This window comes from Alosa alosa, chromosome 2, assembly GCF_017589495.1.
Source record: "Alosa alosa isolate M-15738 ecotype Scorff River chromosome 2, AALO_Geno_1.1, whole genome shotgun sequence".
NCBI classification, from domain to species: domain Eukaryota; kingdom Metazoa; phylum Chordata; class Actinopteri; order Clupeiformes; family Clupeidae; genus Alosa; species Alosa alosa.
In genome coordinates, this window is record NC_063190.1 from 15,978,132 (window position 1) to 15,999,681 (window position 21,550).

Below are 21,550 nucleotides of genomic sequence, written 5' to 3' on the forward strand. Positions count from 1 at the left end.
AAATAAAAGGTTCTATGGAGATGTGCAAAAGTTGGAGAAAGTCAGATATGTGTGTGTGTGTGTGTAATTTATTTAATAAGAAAATAAATAAAAGGTCTGTAGCATGGGAGGGGGATGTACGTAAAAGTGCTAAAAGTCATGTAGGTGTGTGTGTGTGTGTGTGTGTGTGGGGTCATGAGTGCTGAGGAGTGAATGAGTGCAAATTCAGTATAGTGTGATTTCAGAGTTGGGAAATGTTTAAGAGTGCTGAGGAGTGAATGTGTGCAAAGTCAGTATAGTGTGAGTTCAGAGTTCGGATGGCCTGGGGATAAAAACTTCTTCTGAGTCTCTCAGTTCTGGCTTTGTGACTACATAGGCGTCTTCTTGATTTCAGCGGTAGGAATAATCCATTGTTAGGATGAGAAGAGTCCTTCAGAATCTTTTGGGCTCTTAGGAGTACTCTTCTGGAATAGATATCTTGTAGAGCAGGGAGTTGAGTTCATATAGTACGTTCAGCTGGGCGCACTACTCTCTGCAGAGTACTACAATCTCTAACTGTGGAGTTCCCATACCAGGTGATGATGCTACCATCTGATGGATGGAGGGATGGAGAAAAACTGAGAAGTGTGATTTACTTTCTTCAAGTCAAATGAACTTTATTTATATAGCACATTTACAGTAACACAATTTATTACACGGCTCTTCATAATGCTGCAGAATGCTCCATTCACTTGATAAGAATGCCGATAATGACTGGCGTTCTATACATTTTCCCTTACAGAATTGATCCAAAGTGCTTTTGGATATATGCATTGGCTCCACTCATGGTTCAGATATTTAACATTGGTATGCACCCCCCCCAGAAGCCATAAACAACTACTCCACGTTATTATAGCCTACTTATTTTCTAGGAATAACTGAAGAAGCTGTAAAGCTGCTGCTGCTGTACATATTTAGACTTTTCTGCAGTGCTGTCTGTCAAACATTTCGAGCTTGATACTCCCTCTTTTACTAACAGTATGGCATCATCCTGTCAGATGTCAGTCTCTGGCTGACGTCTTTGGCTGGGATGATGGCTTAAGGATATCTCACTCTGTTTCAAAGGTTAGGCAGAGATGTGTGCAGACAGGGAGTGCACTAAGGAGTCAGGCTCATCAAATTTAGAGTTTTAGGTGAAATGCATACATTAGTGCATACAACATGGCACATTCTGTCTGCTGTTTTGACAGAAATCATTTCATGTTATAAATATAATATTTGCATACCTGTTTAAGAGAAGGTCTAAAATATGTTATGAAATGGATATAGTTGTGAGTCTTTAATGAGAAGTCTGGTCCAACACAGACAAACCTGAATCCAAATTTGAGCTCTCAGACATTGCACAAAAAAGTCATTTTGAAACTTCCTCTCCCTCTGTGACACAACTGCCGTAATCAGACAAAAACAAAACAAAAAAACAAAACACATCAATAATGTTACAACTATTGAAAAACACCTACAAATCTACACCAGTAAAAAAAATAGTTCACTACCCTAGCTTTTGCAGGCATGCTTCATCTCATTCTCTGAAGGATGAGCTTTAATGACTGTTGCATCTTTCTTTGGATTAATGGGAGCTCCCGGGGCATGAGCAGTGTCCAATCATCCCTAATTAACCAGCAGGTCGATGTATTCCTCCCAATAGCGGCTGTTGCTCGCAAACAATGGAGGAGCTGGAGGGGTGCGGAGGTCATCAAAAAAAAGCTTGAGATTGACTGTGGCGGGCAGACGAGAGGAGCGTCCACTTTGTCTGTCTGTCTGGCTCGTCCTCGGGGCTGCCGCAGAGAGGGAGAGGGCAGAGGGAGGGTCAGCTTTAAAACGAAGGCGTAAAAGACAAGAAGGTCACAGTGAGGGAATAAATGAGTTTATTATCTCTAGTTTCCGGCAAATCTCCACAGCTTATACAAGTGAAGTTAGAAAGTGGCTGGAAGATGGTCATCATTTTTCTTGGTCAGTTGAATTATTTGTGTTACTCTCCATCCCACGACTACCATTGTTAGATGGTAAAAGAAAAAGGGAAAAAAAAACAGCTCAACAAAATACAAATGTCAATGTTTTGATTAAAACACAAGAAAAGTCTTCCAAATTACTCACATTTCCAATGGCACAGTCTAGGGCAAGGTATTAAAAGATTTGCTTCGAAACAAAAAAATCGGATGAGCATTTGGGTACTGTGTGAAATTAATTTTATACTATGAATATCTTTGAAATACACTGCTAAAGTTTCTTGAAAAGTTTTCTCTAAAAGATCCTTATCCGTCTGATAACCCTCTGTAATTTAATCTTCTCAACTCTGATGACATTTTGGAGAGGTTTCTGTTCTCTATATCTTTGAGCTCCTCTGAACTACTTTCTGCTATTTATTTCCTTAAGCGTGAGTTCAACGTTTCTGCCCTTTGCATTTTTCATGACATGCTACAGGACCAATTTCACACCCAGTGCACTATTATCAACATAAAAAGCTCAATAAATATAGAGGTGGTACACTGATTACGCCACTTGACAGATATTATTTTGTCTGGTGAAAGTGATTTAAGGTTTTGGTTCATCGGTACATATGTATCATGTCTAATACAGATACTCTTGAGGAACTATTACATTGATCTAGGAATAAATCCATTATCTCAGTGATATTGAAATTAAATGTTTGCCTGTCTTTAGCTGTAAAGACTGATCCTGTGTTGAGCTATGGGACATATATAGTCACTTTCATTCAGATATCCTCACATCATTCATCATGTGATAATGTGAATCAGTTGCCAAGACACTGTTTACTTGTCCCTGTTCTCTCTCCCTCACCTAAGAAGCCACATCAGTTCAGTTAATGGAATTCTCTGTCTACAGAAATAAATTCCTTCAGTTCAGCAGATATTGATGCCTGGAAAGTGGAAAGATGAAAAATGTCAACTTTCTATCCAAATAAATAATGGAGAGTCTCTGGACATTGCATTTGGGGTATCGGCCTTACATTGTATTCAGACACATACATTAGCAGGAAATGTGCTGGCCGAAGCAGATCTCCAGAGAGTCTGAGAAATGCTAAATCTGTTCACTCTAAATCCAGTGTGGTTCTTGGAACCCCTCTGTCCCACCTTCCATCTGCCCCTGCTCCATAAACACCTGAGAGAAATAAATGTGAATAAAAAATGTTCTTTACTTTTAGTCAGATGTGTTCAGTGAATCAAGATCAACTAATAAGTTCAATCAGATGGAAAACCTGCAAAATTGTGGTGTCCCAAGAGCAGGATCAATAACCTGTGTGTGTGTGTGTGTGTACCAGGGTGGGGTTGGATCACCTTCTGTGTAGGATCTTGGCAGTTCTCAACAAGTATAAGTATATATACTCTTTTGATCCCATGAGGGAAATTTGGTCTCTGCATTTATCCCAATCCATGAATTAGTGAAACACACTCAGCACATAGTGAACACACAGTGAGGTGAAGCACACACTAATCCCAGCGCAGTGAGCTGCCTGCAACAACGACGCTCAGGGAGCAGTGAGGGGTTGGGTGCCTTGCTCAAGGGCACTTCAGCCGTGGCCTACTGGTCGGGGTTCGAACCAGCAACCCTCCAGTTACAAGTCCGAAGCGCTAACCAGTAGTAGTAGGCCACAGCTGCCCCTGGATGGACACAAACAACATGAATAAGAAAAGAAGAAAAGAAAGAAAAGAAAGAACAAGCCTATAACAATTGCAGTTGGGAAAACAATACAATACAATAGAAAACAATAGCCTACAGTGATGCAAAATTTCAACCAAGAAGACTATGAAATACTGTACTACTAATAAAGTCTTTTTGAAGTCTTTCAGAATCTGTTTTTTTGGTTCTACAGTTTAACAGAGAGGGTTTAGGAATATATCACAACCATAAAATCCAGATGATATACTTACAAGATAAACTGGAACTATCCTGTTCAGGGATTGCAGTTGGGAGAGGTCAAAACAATAGCCTACAGTGATGCAAAATTTCAACCAAGAAGACTATGAAATACTGTACTACTAATAAAGTCTTTTTGAAGTCTTTCAGAATCTGTTTTTTTGGTTCTACAGTTTAACAGAGAGGGTTTAGGAATATATCACAACCATAAAATCCAGATGATATACTTACAAGATAAACTGGAACTATCCTGTTCAGGGATTAACAGTAATGAATATTACACATCTAACAGTAATGAATATTACATAATATTATTTCTGATCATCACTTGTTGAGCTGGATTGGCCATGAAAAACATGGACATGACCGAATGGTCTAAGCCAGTTTTTTCATAATTCTAGACTTGAGAGGGTATAAAAATGGTGCTAAAAAAAAGTCTGTCATGTGTAGTCACAAGAGTAATAACATTTCTGATTATCTCATTTGAAAAGCTTCAGTGACTGAATAGGTCATTATTTGATAGTATAGTAGTACTATTGAAGTAAATTACAAAGTAACAATACAACCATTTCAGAGAGGATAGCGCTGTACTAAATTAGATTTTTATCTTTTATTCAAGTGAGTGAAACATTGGACTGCACCTGGATCATGCTCCTGTCAGTCTCGCCGACTGCACACCACCTTTGAGAGACTCAGCCGTCTTGACTTGGCTATACTTGCCACATACATGGCAGTAGAGAGCATGTGTGACAGCACTCGCTGCTTCCTGTTCTGTCTCATTTCACAGAAGCTGTTAGCGCGGCTTGGCTCTCCGGAGACTTCACGCCCCCCTGCCCAGTCACATATGATGGATAACAACAGCCTATTTCTAGTCTCAGCACGGCCAGGAAGTATTGGGTTACTTTCATGGAGGAGAGAAACATTTGATTATTAGCATTCAGTGCGGTTAGCTTATTCCAGTCAAGAGAGTTTCCAAGATTAAATAAAAACTAAAATATCTCCTTTTCTTTGATGGCATCAGCACCAGTATCAGCTCCCCACTGGCTTCAATGGACTTGACTTAGAAACTAACAGGTTGACACAATTTATCTCATTTAATTTCTACTGACACTGAAAGTGACATCAGCAATCATTGTGTAACATCATATCCACCCTTCCTCCACAGCATTATTAAATTATGAACAAAGGGGGAGAAAGAAAGCCTTCAATGACTACTGATCATATCATCATATCATACCAATGTTGTCTCATGTCAAGAGATGATTACTCTGTCTGATTAAATCTATTTAAGTCGAACATCATTATTATCCCAAGAGGAAAGAATAAAGTTTACCTGGTCATCCATCAGTATACACCTCAATAATATTTCATTTAATGTAAAACCTGTCACCAGCCTGGCTGGTTTGTGCACCAGTTGTCATGCATAACAGGATGAAAGAGTCATTAAGATGAACCTATTAGTTTCACACAACTTATCAATTATCATATATTAATGATAAGCAATTGCTTCTCCAAACTCTGCTCCAAAATCATTGCTTTTGTCACTATTTTGAGTAGGACATACATGCCATTTAATTAATGAAGACTCATGAGATTGATAAAGTACATTTGTAATTATTCCAACGTCTGGACAGAAATTGTTTTGTGAAATGCAGTTATCTTTCCGAAAATGGTTAATTTATTTCAGGAAATGTGTCAAATAAATTGCTCACATGTGTCAAATAAAAACACCCTATCAAAAATCAAACCCTGACTGTCTCTTTTCACTGTGCTACAGATCACTGGATGGTTTTGTATAAAAAAGCAAGGAGGTTGACATTAGACACAGGCCTCCCTTTCCACACCCCGCACACTGATTAATGAGAGAATCCTCTGGACAAGTATTATTGGTATTCACCATGACATGCGACATTGCCTTGGGATGAAAATTCAGAGCAGGAGCTTTATGTAAAAGGGCCACTGACATGATCAGGAATAACATGCAATTAATTAAATCTACATTGTGTAATTTTTTGGGTTGATTCTTAGCAAAAACCCTTTTTTTCTGTCAAAAATATGTGCTTATTCATGTATAATTACTTCCACCCAACAAATCGAAGTATTCTCGTAAACGTAGAATCTGCCATTCAGAATGCATATGACCGAGTCGCCATGTTTCGGCCTCCATCTTTAAAATACATTAGCCAAGAAGGGACATACCTGAAATTTTAGCTCTGCCTTTTGCGTTTGTCGGTCAGTTACCGAAAGTCAGAGTTGTGCTCGCGGCTGCCGGGAAACCCCTAACGTTGAATCATGATCTCTGACTCTTCTTACGGAGATAGACGACCCTGTTAGCGTTATCTTGAAGTACATATCTTGTACAGTATTGTTGAATATTGTTAGCACTGTTGTTGCTCGCTGAACATACAAGCCAAAATAACAAATCTATAATGACATTATTCATCTTGCATTAGGCTTTAAGGCAATCACACCATACACTCCCAAACACACCCCATGACACCAAAACATAGATCACACACCTGAGAAGCTAGGCAGGCTTACACCCTAGGCAAGGCAGGCAGGCTTACTGTACAATAGGCTACAGCAGGGAACATAAGTATTGAACGTGTCAAAATTTTTTTCAGTAAGTATACTTACAGTGAGGCTATTCACAAGAAATGTTCACCAGACATTAGTATTTACTCAGGTAATCCACACATTAATCCATACATTAAAAGTCCAAGTAGAGTTATGCGCAAGTGGAAGATAGGCTACATCACTTTATCATCACTCGCAAGATTTCTGATCAGGGAGTCAGAGAGTAGCCCAAGGTCCAAGGACCACTCAGAGAAAGCTCCAGAAAGACTTGGAGGCAGCAGGTAAAATTGCTAGAGAAAATCATAGGTAATGCACTCCACTGCCACGGCCTCTATGTATGCTCAACCCAGATGACTCCGTTACTGAAGAAAAACATATTGATGTTTGTATAAAGTTTGCTACACAACATTTGGACAAGCCTATGAAATATTGAGAGAATTTAGTCTGGTCGAGGCGAGATCAAAATGTTCATGTTTGGAGGAGAAATGGAACTATACATCACCCTAAAAATACCATACCAACAATGAGGTTTGGAGGTGGAGGCATCATGGTGTGGGGCTGTTTTCCATCTCATGTTACTGGCAGACTTCAGTTGAAGATAGATAGATAGATAGATAGATAGATACTTTATTGATCCCCAAGGGGAAATTCAATGCCTCAGTAGCCTATACAGACATCACACACAACATGCACTTACAGCAGAAAGGGTAAAAATAAGTATATACATATAACAAAACACCACTGTACAAAAGAAACAGTCGAAGATAAGAAAAACTAACAAAACTAAATACTAAATATACTATATAAATTAAATTTAAAAAATCCACAGTGTGCTTGATGATGATCAAGCATGAGACACTTGCAGTGACAGGGCCGGGACTGGCCTGTGTGCATGGTAAGGTGCCCAAGAGAGTAGAGTGTCATGGTGAAGGTGCAAAAAGCAGTCCAACAGTTTTTCTGAGAGAATCTTGCCATCCACCATAAGGATGAGGATGATACATGGCCAGACCTTCCAGCAGGACAATGATCCAAAGCATATAGCAAAGGAAACTCTCAATGGGTTTCAGAGAAAGGAAATCAAGGACCTGACTTAAATCTAATTGAACAGTTCTGGAAGTTAACTAAAGATCAAGATTCACATCTATCTATCTATCTATCTATCTAGGAAATGTCTGGAAGCTGTCATTACAAATAAAGGCTTTTCCACAAAGTATTTGAAAAATGTAAGTATGCGCGTTCAATACTTTTTCCCTGTGTAATTCCACTACTACACATACCACTTTAATGTTTGCAAATTTTTAAATGGGTGGATGACCTGAGTTAATACTAATGTCTGATGAAAATGTCATGCAAATGACCTCACTGAAAGTATACTTCCTGGAAAAAATGTTGATGTGTTCAGTACTTATTTCCCTACTGTATACCAAGTTAAACTATACTGGTAGTGGACAGGGCTCTCATTCAGCATTTACAGTGTAAGTGGGGGCAAAGTTGCTGCTGCATGTACTATAAGCTGTTTCTGATCAACATGCAGAAATATGATATTTATGTTCATATCTTTACATTTCTTCTTCAAATTAATTAATGATATTTACTTGCATTTCCTTGTGGTGTCATTATATCCTCCATAGAAAATAAAAGAGACGGGCTGTGTACTTTGTGCAGCTGTGTACTTTGAGTTTGTGCAGCTTGCTTTATATATTTCTGAATGCTGAATGCTTTTGAAGAGTGAGCCCAGCTGAAGAGCTGCCTGAGTGTGCTGGCATTGTAATGTTCTCAGACAGCCCTTGAGACTGGGCTCTGGTCTGGACATATCAGTATGATCGGAAGCTAGGCTCATGGGCATCTGGATTAGATGGAGGATGACTGGCATGAACAGACAAGTCAGGTGAACACACATCTGTGTACAAAACTGTTTAATGAATGATGGGGAAACTATTTGTAAACATTACAAAATAAAATCTGAGACTGAACATTATGAACAGATAGTTTCCTTCTCACATGTAAAACTTCAAAATCCCAAACTCATATTGACTGAAGCCTCCCTCTCATCCTTTATTTCACCCACAGTTTGTGCTGATCCTAATAATAGACAGACAGATGGGTGAAAGGAGAAGGAAATCAATGATAATTAATTCCAGATCATCAAGAGATCCAGGCTTCGAACAAGATACAAAATTGATGTTGAGCTTTTCCTTCCTCTTGTGTTATGTAAACATTTGAATATTTGATACTGTCTCTTTGTGAAGAATGTGCTTCAGTATGAGCACTACTTCAGCAATCAACCGCTGAATTACCTAGAACCTGAGCGTTCTGCTTGGCTAAAAATACTTGAAATTTGTACATTCTCAATGTCTAGTTTGTTTCTTATAGTAGAACTCAGTCAACAAAACGTATTGTATTGCCTTATTGACTGAATAGAAATGTCAAAATTAATGTAAAATGTGTCTAGGGAAATATCAGGTAAAGTTTGATAAGTTTTAAAGGTTAGTATCATTCCTGAGATAAAAGCATACTGTACAGTTTTAGAGAGATGTAGACAGTGTGAAAAAAATAAGCAACCTTGGAAGGCCAGCCTATCTCAGGAGATCCTAAAAGAATGTATCTAATGTAGTTTTGATACAAGCCTGCTTTGTTCACAGCAAGAGTACTTTATTTATTGTTAATATCATTTTAGACATTTTGACTAGTAGAACCTCTTTGGTATTCTGTTTGACTGCACACTATTCTGACAGTTTTCAAATATGTCACTGTGCAAACTTTAGATATGAAGACCAGTTATAGTTAGAAGACAGGGTCAGCTCATGTCCAGAATGAGGCTGAAGTTTGTCTGCATAGTTGTTTTTCACATGCTGTTGCTATTCCTAGGTCATTTTTGAATGGTTTAAACTGAAAAACAAAACCCTCTGAATTGCTCCTTTGAAGTTGCAGGCTTCAGATAGGTGTGCAGATTCAGATTCAGTTATAGATATGGATTCAGAGGTATGAGGGGTATTGCCTGATTGATGCCAGTTAGTGGTGAATACCAACCAAGGCCTTTGAGGACATGCTCTAAGAGAGAAGCTCATTTAGCCATGCCTCAGGAAAGGCAATCTGGAGACCATATCCTTTGGGTAAGCAGCAGTAAGACCTATAACAAAGATTTGCCCTTTCATGTTATGCCAAACAATGCCCCTATGCTGTCCTAAAATCACTGGAACCTATGGCCCCTTGAGGCCCATTGATTAAATAAGGAAAGTCCAGGGGAATATCACAAAAGGTAGCCTACACACTGAGCTATAGAGGAGTATATACAAAGATCCTTGATTACTAGCTGCACTTTAACCCTCTCTAGTATCTATATTTCATCCATACCCTTGACTTCTGATCACTTGTGACAAGGAACATTCAGTGTGGATGAGAAAAAGGACATTTCCAATATAGGACAGTAAATACTTTAATCCATGGACTGGAGCTATAACTGGCAGAATGATGATGTTTATTTTTCCTGTACTCAAATTGGTTAGATTAAAATATCTGCTGAGAAAACATGAATGTGAATTCAATCAAAACTAGTCCGGAAAAATGCAGTTTGGCAATTCACATCATGGGTTCTTTCAGGCAGTTCTGGTCGACAGTAATGAAAACCATAACTGCAACCACCATGAGCCACAGATAATTCTTAGTGACATACAGAAAAATGTCTGAAGAAGTGGCCAAGTCAGCAAGCTCACTCACGAGAAGGCTTATCACCAACAGTGCTCCCAGAGACAGTGCCGCTGCACTTACCTGTCAGCATTTGTGACACTGCAGTAACAGATCTTGGAACTAGAGGGTGGTTATTGCCATTTCTCTTTTCCTGGCCTCAGCCTAATTGTTTTTTATTACTACTTGTAGATTTAATAACTTAATCAAGCATGATTACACTTGTCTTGGTGAAGTACTCTGTAAAGAATTAGACATTTTGCAGAGAGTGTGGTGACTTTCAAATGCAACGAAAGTTATAAAGTCTGGCATTAATTAACCAAATCTGAATGCTTACCACATCAGCATGTAAAGTAGGGTAGGTCAAATGGCCATAGAACAGGCTCCCTCACACTGGAAAATCTAAATTAAAATGACATTGCAGACCTCATGAGGATCTGTTTCTTTCTTAAGTGCTTACCCACTGCCATGGATTTGCAATACAAATTTACTCCATATTTGTCCTGTCATGGAATTGGAGTTGTGCATGAAAGAATGTAGACTGAGCCTGACACAGGCTGAGAGCCACATTAAGAATTCTGTCATGAGGCTCCAGGCTGCACCACTCTGTGATACACATGCTGAAAAAAACTCAGGGAGGACTGAGCTCATTTCAGTGAGGGACACTAGGTACGTAAATGTATTTGGATAAATCATTCATAAATCATTTGAATATTATTTCCAATAGTTGTAACTCCAGCAGACACAGGAGAAAAAAAGAGAGTATTCCTGTTGAATATGTTTCCTGATTATGTTTACTGGAATGTACAACATTCTGCAGTGTGTCGATCCAACTGGATGATACCTGTTGTATATATTAGAGATTAGGTCACAAAATATACAAATATAAAAATGACAAATATAAAAATGTTTCATTGCAATGTTTCGACAACAAAAGGAATTTAATTTGACATCCAACTTCTGAACCTCATGCCAAAGCCTCATTCCAAAGCTCTCCTGAGAACATGTCTACTGAGTCAGATCATTTGTTGTGTGAGGATCCGTATGTTATATTGACCATGGAGCTGACCATTAAAGGAATTCACACTCCCCAGAGCTCCACTCAGCATCCCTGCCTCACAGTGTCTCATCCGGGCTTTCTAAGGCTCCCGAAAGCAGGAGGGGGAGAAAGGGCCTTCCATCGTGCGGGTATTTAGATGGCGGTTGTGGTGGTGGGCAGTAATCCCTGTGCTACTTTCTAAAAGACGGAACTGAAGCCATGACCACTCATCCATTCTCTGTGATCGGTAATTTAATGTCCTTTCAAGCTCAGCAGAAGGGAGTTTGCTCGGTGTCATGCGGGTTTCTTATCCGCATTGAGTTTCCAGGCAGGATTAGTGTAATAGGAAGGCTTACTCATAGCACCCTCTGCCCTTCTGGGATGAAACTTGATTTAATTGCTTTCCCCCTTCTTTTTTCGGTAAGTTGAGACCCGCGGCTTGTGGGGTAGGGGCTTTTTAACACGCCTTGGAGAGTTCGTCAACAATCACGGATATTTGTTTCTGGTTTAGAAAGCATCAATTTACAAGCTTTTACAACTCATGCATTTGAAAGACTTGATGCCTCTGCACATGCACATGATGCCTCGGGCCTATTTGTCCCATCAACAGTGTTTTGTCATCACAAAGGCTTCAAAGAATGGAAAAAATAAAGACTAATTGCAAAGGAACCATGTGGTCGAAAAAGTGCTAAATTAAAAATTAACGGAAAGAAATGTGAGGGTATTCCCTGAATTATGAAAATATGTTAATATCAAAAAACAGCTGCTTGTTCAATAATTCATCTCCTGCTTCTCCCAGAGATTTAGTCAATGACTAGCTGTATAATCAGGCCTCTGAGGACAAAATATGTGACACTATATACAATCCAAATCCTATGACTGTGTGTGTGTGTGTGTGTGTGTGTGTGTGTGTGTGTGTGTGTGTGTGTGTGTGTGTGTGTTTGTGTGTGTGTGTGTGCTCTTATGTTACCGGGCATCAGGTACTTTTGTGTTTGTGTTGTTCATGTTCTTTATCTCCGCAGACTGCGTACCAGTTATCGAATTACAGCAGAGGATATTATATGAGATTTGATCTCCGACATGGGTGGGTATGATGGGTCAGAGAGCACACACTTGGCTGATCCTTTGTGAGGTCAGTTTTTCTTGAAAAAGAATATTGAACCACCATCCTGTGATGTCCATAGAGAGCAGCTCCCAGCATTTATAATGAAATATATAGCGATTGTATATGTGTGTATAGTATTGTGTATTTTGTATAAAGTATTTGATTGTGCCAATCTTTATCAACATCCATACAACAATTAAATGTGTTATTTTGTTGTGACACAAACATAATCTGTTGTTTCAAAGCTAATACTCGTCATATTTTTGTTTCTGCAATAGTTCTTTACAAGGTATAATATCTTCCATGTCACTGTAATGGTAATATTCCTCACTTTTTTAATTTGTTCCTTTGGTAGAACATATACACAGGCCTCCATAGTAATTACAACAGTGTCATGTTTTCTTTCTTAGCTCTATTATGCACAGTTCATTGCATTGGAGCAACCAAAACACAAAGTGTTGAGTCTAAGAATGCTATGACATTATCCACTGAAGCACATTCACAGTAACCAAAGGCTGAGAATATTGACAGTGGAGCCATGAAAAATCATGCCTCCAGATCCCTCTGGCCCTAGGTCACCTAGACTGACAAGCTGCTCCAACTTTTATGCTCATTGCCTTTACTTCAAACTGTTCTACCTTAATTAAGTATCGATTCACTAACTGTTAAGAGAGTTCCCAATAAAAGCTAAAAACAGCCATAATATATATCCATTGATAAAACTTTTATGTGTGTATAAAGTTTATAAAGGGGTAATGATGAATGTTATTGTAATGTCATTTAATTAGGATAAAGAATACAAATTCAGTGACACCTAAAATCTTAATCTTACTATTGTTAATCTTATAGTGTTTAACAAATATATAATACAATGAAATAAATTAACCCTTGGAATTGAAGATGATCTGTATTCGTACTATTGGTGTACAGCTGGCACACTCAGTTTACTGACTGAATTTGTGTGTCATCATCATAATGTACAATGGCCTGCTTTGAATCAAGTGCAGAGTCCCCAAATATTAATCTTTCCCAAACTTGTAAAGGTTCTGTACTCTAATATATCTGTTTAGAAAAATCTCATGTTGGGAAACCCAATGATTTAGAAAGGGCACATAATGATACAAGCAAGATTGAACAGAGGAGAATAATAGAAGAAAACACAAAGGCAAATGTATTTGGAATCAATTTCAGATATGTGGTTGGAAGACAAACAGTGTATAAAATTAAAGAACACTTTTCCCAGAAGAAATGTTTCTTCATTTCACTTATATGAATGGTCATTCGCTTGCTAAAAAAAGAATGTGAATGTGAAACTAGCATTTATTTGTGGCTGTGCTGAACAGCATTCTACCTCTTTGCTTACAATTTCCACACAAGTTACAATTTAATAGTCAACATTGTTTAGTTTCAGAAACCAATAATTTAGTGGGATAACTACCTTTTCTACAATTCATAGCCTACATATAGGTTCTTTTTCCAAGGTTATTCAACAAGCCATATTTTGCAGACTCTTAGAATTTGTTCAAACATCCAGTAATTACTTTATTCCCCCTTGTTTTTGGTGTTGTCAACTTAATGATAGGTCACAGGTTATCAGCATGTTGAACCCTTACAGGCTCAAACTCAATTACTCATTATTAATGGATGCCAGGTATGTCTCTGATGGTTCAAGGCTTACGGTGCTGATCCACTAGCACTTCACGATATTCTGTTGTGTCGCACTCCATTCTGTCGTGTCGCACTCCCATCTTTATGCAAATGAATCCATTGAACGCGAGGCGACTATCCAATGAAAGGACGAGGTTGTAAGTCCTTTGTTTTACCACAACGGTGCCTGTGAAACTTTGGTTCCGCTTACAAGACAAATTAATGTTTTAACAATCTCTTTCCGACCACCTAGTGGTCCATAAAACAAACGAAACTAGGATTTGGATGAATATATTGACTGTTGGTGTTTCTGGTGAGCAGTGTTGCCACAGTTACCTTGAAAAAGTAATCTGATTACTGATTACTGATTACTCCTTTAAAAAGTAACTTAGTTACTTTACTGATTACTTGATTTTAAAAGTAACTAAGTTAGATTACAAGTTACTTTATTAGTTACTTTCAGCAGCTGCTGACAACACCCCCACCGCCTCAACATAAAAATGATAACCGGTTTTGCCAATACTCACTATACTGGAAGTGCATTTTAACAGTAATGCCAACAATGTATAGCAGACATCCCAACCTAACCTACTTAGAAACTGAAATGCAGATGTTTGTTCAATAATGTCTAGTCAGTACACCAAATAAGGAAGGCCTATTGATAGAAATTGTGATAGTAAAATATGTAGATTTTGGTAGTTTGGCCCTTTTCATGTAGCCTTGCAACTAGCCATCTAGTATAGGCCTGAGTAATATGCAAATGAAATTACACTTGTTAAACTCACCTCAACAAGTCTTTTGCAATCATTTAACCCGCCGTGAGCAATGCTAAAGTCACTGTTACAAACAGTGCAGTGTGCAATACTATCATTATGTTTTACTCTTATGAGACAATTGGGTACACTTGTGTAGTCTGATGTGAAATGGGTCTTAAATGTTCCTTTTTGAGGGGCACTGACTCTGCCATGACGCTCCTGTTCCTAGATACACTACACACTGAACTGATTAATTAAGTTCGGGAGAAAAGAGATATAAGCCCACCTACACTGAAAACTGATTGGTTGATTTAGCAAAACAGACCAGGATGCTCTCTGTCTTGATGCGCTTGCAGGCACACACACACCACTCCTCTCTCTCTCCCTCTCCATTGTGTGCGCGTTAAACTTAGGGCTAGTCCACACGTACGAAACCGATCTTTTTTTCCTCCGTCTTCCCTGAAACCGCATCAAGAATATTTGCGTCCAAACGGATCCATCTCAACACGACTCAACACGTTACTTCATACCCCAGGCCTATAGGTGGCACTGTTTCTTCACAGAAATTGACCAAAGTTTGTGCTTTACAAACAGACAGAATAGGCTATGACAAAATGGCTAGTGCAAGGAAACCAGAATTGTTTGTGTGGACTGATGGTGAACTGTCAACTGTAGTCAACTGTAAAACTAATAAACTTTATTTTACGGTTTGTGAAGGATGCAGTCCCGTCCTTTATTTGGCTAACGCAGGTAGGCCTACTAATCACCTTTACTTTCTTTAGTTGTAGGAGTCCGTGATTCACATTAGTTTTGGCTATCACCGCAATTAGGCTACTAAACGCAAGGCTTACCCAAGTTCTAGGCTATTCTGTCGCCACATTTATAATATTGCTATAAAACCTTCGTTAGTAACAGTCAATACGTTTGCCTGCATCAAATCAAATCGTGCATTTGCATTCAGTGTGCTACCATCGGCTTTAGCGTGAGTTCTAAAAGCGTCTTTGTATGCTTATATCTGATTTCACTTGACTGTGAATGCATGTATATATGTTGTAAGACATGTAAAATAAATGAATGACACTGGCACCACGCACAAATTAATGTAGCCTAAACTTACACCGCACTTTCCTAATAACTTAAGTTCTCTTAGCGTCACTGACAGTAGCTAGAATGCATTAAAAACACCGGAAAAAAAACAGTGTTCAGTCCACCAAGTCATAAGCTATCGGCTGCGAAAGCACCAGTTGTGATATTTATCTTAATGGAGTGTAATCGTGAGGTAATGTCATGTATGAAAACTAGTATTGTTAGGCAATGCTATAAGTGCAAGTCCAGGGCAGCTGAGGTGTGGCGATGACATCATCGATATGCAAGCAGGATGTGCGGTTTAAGCTGTCTAAACGAATTCAAACGGCTACGGTTTCAGATTTCTCCACTCTGGGACCAGGTTTCAGAAAAAGTGGTTTCGGCAGTGCGTTTACAGGATTCGTTTGGACACTCGGCCAAGACGAAGCAAAACCTCTGCGTTTAACCTAAAAAGCGTCTCCGTGTGGACGGGCCCTTAGATGCAAACGCGATTTGAAGTCTGGTCTGGCTTGTATTGCGTCCTCTTGTTCGCTCTAGGTTCCGGGAGATTTTATGTAATTTGCGGGCAGGATATCAATATGTGGGAGACTCCCAAAACTGCGGGAGACTTGGGATGTCTAGCTAGACAGCACTTTGTCGCCAAAGCCAGCACAGAATGTACAACGCATCCTTAATGTTGTCATGTTTAGCTGACACAAACTCAAAATAATGACTGTATAGATAAAACGTGCATCTCTCTCCTCCCTCCATTGTTGTTTACGTTTGTGTCGCTGCGTAGTTTTACACGTGAGTTGTCATCATGCTGAAAAGGTTGGCATAGCCTACATGACGTTAATCCTCGAGACAAGAAGAAAGCAAAGGATATATCTTTTTACTAAGGAAAATGACAAAAATAGTAACGGCACAGTGATTTAGATAAGTAACTTTAATCTGATTACTGGTTTGTAAATAGTAGCGTGTTAGATTAGGCCTACTCATTACCGAAAAAAGTGGTCAAAATAGACTAACGTGTTACTAAGTAACGCGTTACTGGCATCACTGCTGGTGAGGATTTGAGATTGCATTGAGTAGTTTAAATAAAACAAGATTTCGAAATGGCTTGCTGAGTTTGTATAGGCTATTAATGTGTTGTATACTGTTAAGTACCTGCCTAAAATTGTGGTCCATTTGTGGAAAAACAATTAAGATACGTTAAAACGAACTGAATATATGCTGCTAACTGACATTTTAAACGAAACGCCCACACACGACTGAACGAGGGGAGGCAGCGCGACCCCATGCGTATGTCGTGTCATGCTAGTGGATCAGTAGACCTTTTAGCCACTGTCTAACTCAGTACTAGTCACAGGCAACACAGGTGGATCAATATAGGGTTCAACGTCAAAGCATTTTTATGGATTCTGGTACTGTTGGACATGCTAAATAACATACAAAATCCATCCTAGTAAAATCTGACCTTGGGAAAGGGGTCATTTTCAAGATGGCCACCAAAATGCCTGCCAAAAGGTGAGAATTGGCTATATCTCAATTACTATTCAGCCTACAGGGGTGAATTTGAGGTCAAATGATGGTTAAAATGTATCAGCTGTTCACTTGATTCACATATAGAGGAGTATGTATTATGCATGGTGTGAAGGAAGATGAGACATAAGTTGATTGATGCTATATTTCATGTACAGGGTATATGCTTTTAGAATATTATTAATCTTATTAATTATTAATATTAAACTACATTTATTAGTATAGCATGCACCTTTGATCCAGATGTCACAACAATAGAGTCACCTCTTTGGAGGCTAGCTGCATTAATCCCATCTGAAACCTTTTGTCGAATTTGGACATTATCATTTCCATCTTCAACTTTGCCATGACAGATGGTACAGATATTGTCACTAAAGGATGCACTCATTATCGAATGAGTTCTTTCAATTGGGAAGGTGTGGAAATCATGGACTATTAGGGTGATAATTAGAAGAATAAAAATCTCTCTCTCTCTCTCCTTTGAGTAGAATAGGTGACTGAAAAGGCAGCATGGTTGGATATTTAAGGAAAATAATGGAGTGAAAACAATTCAGCAGATAGTATATTTCATTTCATTATCTCTGAATAAGATCAATCACCCACCCGTCTTTTTAGGATGAAAATTTGTAGAATGTCTCTCCCTATGATTCAAGTACAGTATGCGACTGAACTGACAGCACAGTTAGAATGTTGTGGGGAAAAAATATAGGTTGAAAACTAGTAGAATGAAATTATGTCCATTGCTCTCTATGCTTTGAGTAGACTGAATTGGCAGCATGGTCGGGAAGTTGTGGAAAGAAGGATTGATTAAAATTCAACCCCTTTGTACACCAAAACCATCTTTTTAGGGTGGCATTATTTAATGAAGGATGTACTTCAACTGCTGTTGTACTATAATTGTAACAGCGGCGAACTAAGCTAGCATGCTAGTTGCCTGTGTAAATCCTCACACCCCTCTAACCTTAAGAACGCTTCTAACCGCTGAGTTGGAAGCCTTGGCTTTTAGCTCAGTGGTTAGAGCGTTCGACTCCCATGGCGGTTTGTGTTGATGTCGCGGGTTTGAGGGCCGTGAGCGGCGGACGAATTGCGACCTTGGTTACACTATCAACTGTTGAAGGAGAGTAATTTCACTATTTCAATGAAAATATAAGCACATTTTGAATTTCATGCCAGCAACACGTCTCAAAAAAGTTGGGACGGGGGCAACAAAAGGAAATGAGGTTGATATGTTATACTCAAATAAATATTCTTTTTCATTCTTCTTTTTCATTCATTCTTTTTGTTATTCTCATTTTACAAAGCGTCCCAATGGATCCATTTAGATTGAAAAATACGTAGGCCTTGTTCTTGTTGAATATGAATTAGGTGCAAAATGCTTTGAGAAGATAGTTTATGATTACCAATCTGAAGAGTACTTTTAGGGATTGCTTCTGCATTCATTATATACCAAAATGTATGACTACAATTGTGATCACTTTTGGATAGTGACTTGATGCTTATTTAATATCATTTATAATACTCTCTTTTCTCTTTCTAGAAGATGCCATTGCTAGGGAGTCAAGGCCCAGCACCCAGCTTGCACCAAGTCTAGGGAATGTATGTGTTGCTCAGAACACAGTCTCTAACTTAGGTGTGTGCAATAATGTGGAAGTCAGAGTGTACACATTAATGGTGGATGAAATGCAAGAGGGCAGCTTACCTCCAAGTCCTGGGCCAGCCCACGCATTGTCTTCTCAGGATGATCAGCCCGTTTGCAACGCTCATATCTCCCAACTCTGGCAATGTTAACAGAATATTGTGAACAGGGAAAAGCCTGAAACAAAGACAAAAAAAGATAATAATGAAAACGGACCCAAACACACAGTAAATCCAAACAGAGACAGGTCAAATTCAACTAAAGGTCCAGACTTAAGCATAGAAGCACTGGTAGGCCCACGAGCAGGCCAGTCCTACCATGCCAAACCAATTCCCCATTAAAGCCAGGGATATGATGCTCGAAACTGACATTTCGAATCAGTGTGGACGCATTTATCGCTATAGTTATAGTAGTTATAGTTATAATTATCTTTAGATTTATCATTCCTGATGTGAACAGCCCTTAACACCAGTGGAATGAGCTTGGGCCTTTTTCCATTAGACATGGCTTTTACATCTATGCCTATTTGCATATATGTTGCATGTTTCTTGTTGCTGTAGGGACAGCAATATTCCAGGGCAAACAGCACATATTACCTTAATACACCTATGAGCTTGATGAGAGGTTGGTATGTGCTAACCCTCACCAAAGGGCAGATGAAGGCATTAAATGACAGGAACATAAGGATGGGAAATGACATGTACAGGGAAAAAAGTGTCAATCTGGAGAAAATATGCATATCAGCACAAAACTAGCCTTGTTGTCTGAGGGATATCTGCCCATGCTGGCCTGTTGAAGGCATCAAAAACGTTGATACTTTCATATTTTTACTCATTATACTTCCTCTACACAGCCAAGTGCATGTTTGAAACATTTATTTCCATGGAGTATTAGCAGCAGGCTTGGGCTAATTCTATATGTTTCTTGCCCAAGGCTACATTAAATATGATAGCAGCAGCACTGAATTTAAATTCCCATGGAATTAGCTCCTATATGGAATTTACATAACTGTATGTGATGACTTATTGGTCCTTAATTTCTTCAAGAGAAGGTGCTGTACAAAGCACCAAGCAGTTTAACTTAGTGCACTTATTTTAAATGCAAACTTTATTTTATTAGAAAATATTTATTTTGTACACATGCATTTGTTAACCAGGTCAACTGAATGGTATAAATAGACTAACGTTATGGATTTCTATTGCATGAACACACAGTGTCATAAAATAAATAATTCTGTATTCCGGACATTTAGTGGCTTACAAATTAGTAGCAGAAAAAGAATTCTAGGAGGTCAGACTCTGGGGCAGACCTTGACTTAAGTTTTTCCTCAGGAATGTTTGAATCCTAAGTCCTGAATGGTGTTTGCTTATTCTCTGAATCTTTGTGCCTGATGTGGTCTGTTCTTGCTGCTCTCCTCCTGATTGTTGAGCACCACCTGCGTATGAGTGTAGTCGTATACACTCTGAGGTCTTAAGGTCAGTTCCTGCAGTGGTGAGTTGTTGTTTCAGCTATTTTTTGAAGCAGTTGAATGGGCCTGCTTCTGTTTTATATTCCACTATGGACCCTTTCAAGAGAGTTCCATTATCAGCATCATAGTTGGCCCCACAAGGCTTCCGTTTTAACATTCCATATGTTATCTTAATGCAGAGGAAGTAGATTGGGGCCCAAATAGAACGTTCAAGCATTGTTTTTGTTTTTATTGTTGAAAGGGTCTATACAGGCTACTATAGTCACTCTAGGCATCTTTGTAAGGAAAATAATGGACTCAGATGAAAACATGAGACAAAAGGATCAGCCTGAAATGCATTTCTACATCCCTGACAGGCAGATTACTACCTGTTGTGTAGTGCAGTAAATAGCGCTGAAGACATTTCAGACTTCATAAGTGAAACTTGTAACGGAAACTTCAGTTTTGGTTTGACTTTCTAGTAAATCTATATCCTTAGTAATGCCCCGGACTTGTTATGTAATGCCAGATAGGGGCAGCTCTTATTGACATGCACAGCCTTACCCAAGGCTTAATAAACTATGAAACACACCTTACTATAGCTGTCTGTGCATGGCTCTCACCTTTCAGGGATTTCCAGGCATCAACCTCATTCCTGTCTTGTTTGATTACCAGTTGTTCAGGGCTGGGGTGTTCTGGACAGACTCTGTTGTCTTTTGGTCTGAAACATTAGTAAAAGACAACAAACAATACCAAGCTTCAAAGCAACATGAGAACACAGCTCTTTAAGTGATCAGGCAGTGGGAAGTGCACAGCCTCAGGTACATGGTTGATCTGAACATTTCCACACTAACCTACCGTTATACCTAATCACTCAAATGCATCCACAAACAAAACACAAACACCAAGGGGGCTCAACACTTGTTATGGTTTCCACAGAAAACCTATGTCCTTTCCATAGAAGGAATGTTTTCATTTCATTTTCAACGAACATCTTCAGGTGAAACATCCTTTTGTCAAGATTAGCTATGCTTTGTTCCCATCATGAATACATTAGGTATTGAGCATGCTCAAGATATCAGTGGTTACATGTTACATGTTTCCAATTACAATTAATGCTTCTGAATACTGTGGCACAACTTATTCACAAAGTTTCATC

The 21,550-nt window shown here is 38.9% G+C and overlaps 1 long non-coding RNA gene across 1 annotated transcript; it reads right to left on the bottom strand.

Moving 5' to 3' along the window:
* Positions 1 to 1,395: 1,395 nt before the first annotated feature.
* Positions 1,396 to 20,487, bottom strand: LOC125291329. The gene is made up of 3 exons (XR_007192965.1): positions 20,254 to 20,487; positions 19,008 to 19,121; positions 1,396 to 1,793 (listed from the first exon to the last, which is right to left on the bottom strand). It is a non-coding gene; the product is annotated as an uncharacterized LOC125291329 (long non-coding RNA).
* Between the last annotated feature and the right edge of the window lie 1,063 nt (positions 20,488 to 21,550).